This window comes from Arachis duranensis, chromosome 2, assembly GCF_000817695.3.
Source record: "Arachis duranensis cultivar V14167 chromosome 2, aradu.V14167.gnm2.J7QH, whole genome shotgun sequence".
In the NCBI taxonomy this organism is placed as follows: domain Eukaryota; kingdom Viridiplantae; phylum Streptophyta; class Magnoliopsida; order Fabales; family Fabaceae; genus Arachis; species Arachis duranensis.
Window position 1 is genome coordinate 46,212,890 of NC_029773.3, and position 1,950 is coordinate 46,214,839.

The following is a 1,950-nucleotide window of genomic DNA, read 5'->3' on the forward strand; positions in this document are numbered from 1 at the left end:
ATTAAACGCTGGGAATTCTGAGGCTGATTTGCAACGCCGGTTTGGGCCATCAAATCGCGGGCAAAGTATGGACTATTATACATTGCTGGAAAGCCCAGGATGTCTACTTTCCAACGCCGTTGAGAGCGCGCCAATGGGGTTTCTGTAGCTCCAGAAAATCCACTTCGAGTGCAGGGAGGTCAGAATCCAACAGCATCTGCAGTCCTTTTCAGTCTCTGAATCAGATTTTCGCTCAGGACCCTCAATTTCAGTCAGAAAATACCTGAAATCACAGAAAAACACACAAACTCATAGTAAAGTCCAGAAAAGTGCATAAAAACTAATGAAAACATCCCTAAAAGTAGCTTAAACTTACTAAAAACTATATAAAAACAATACCAAAAAGCGTATAAATTATCCGCTCATCAGCATCTCACTCTATCCTTTGAAATTCAGAATGATTGGCTTCTATAGGAACTCAGAATCCAGATAGTGTTATTGATTCTTGAACACAGCTACTTTATGAGTCTTGGCCGTGGCCCAAAGCACTCTGTCTTCTAGTATTACCACCGGATACATACATGCCATAGACACATAATTTGGTGAACCTTTTCAGATTGTGTCTCAGCTTTGCTAGAGTCCCCAATTGGAGGTGTCCAGGGTTCTTAAGCACACTCTTTTTGCCTTGGATCACAACTTTATTTCTTTCTTTTTCTTTCTTTTTTTTTCGAAATTTTTTTTTTGTATTAACTGCTTTTTCTTGCTTCAAGAATCAATCTGATGATTTTTTTAGATCCTCAATAATAGTTCTCTTTTTCCCTTATTCTTTCAAGAGCCAACAATTTTAACATTCTCAAAACAACAAATTCAAAAGACATATGCACTGTTCAAGCATTCATTCAGAAAACAAAAAGTATTGTCACCACATCAAACTAATTCAACTAGTTTCAAGGATAAATTCGAAATTCTGTACTTCTTGTTCTTTTGTGATTAAAGCATTTTTCTTTTAAGAGAGGTGATGGATTCATAGGACATTCATAGCTTTAAGACATGAATTTTAAATTTTATTAATTATGAATTAAGAACAAGACTCAAAAATAGATATAAGATGAGACTAGAAAATAAAAAACAAAAATTTAAATAGGCTCCTAATGATAGAGGTTTTCACAGAGTTAGGACTTAACAACCTTGATTTTGAGAAGTGGATGCTCCCTCAAATTGAGGGGAGAATTTTTGGCGTTTCAGTTCTTGAAGTTCACGCCCCTGCTTCTCTTGTTCCTTCAGCAATTTGCAGAGCATGCAGTTCTGATTCTGCTGTTCTTCCTTAAGTTGCTCCATAGTCTATTGCAACTTGTTGATAGATGCTTCTAGGCTGGCCCAGTAACCAATTTCAGGAAATTCAGGGAGGAACTCCTGCGCCCTCCTTTTGATAGAGTTGTCTTGCATTTGTCCTTCCATTGACTTCTTGGTGATTGGATGTTCAATGGGTATGAATTCATCTACTCCCATCTTTACCCCACCCTCTTTACAGAGCAAGGAGATCAAGTTTGGGTAAGCCAGTTTGGCTTCAGTGGAATTCTTGTTTGTAATTGTGTAGATCTCACAAGCAATCACATGATGAACCTCCACTTCTTTTCCAAGCATAATGCAATGAATCATCACTGCTCTCTTGATAGTGACCTCAGAACGGTTGCTAGTGGGCAATATGGAACGCCCAATAAAGTCTAGCCAACCTCTTGCAATTGGTTTGAGGTCTCCCCTCTTGAGTTGGTTTGAGACACCCTTTGAATTGGTTATCCACTTAGTTCCAAGGAGGCATATGTCCTCTAGAACTTGATCCAACCCTTTATCTGCTCTCACCATTCTCCTATTAAAGGATTCAGGATCATCTTGCAGTTGAGGCAATTTGAAGATTTCTCTTATTTTGTCCAGATGGAAGTACATAACTTTCCCTCTGACCATGGTTCTATA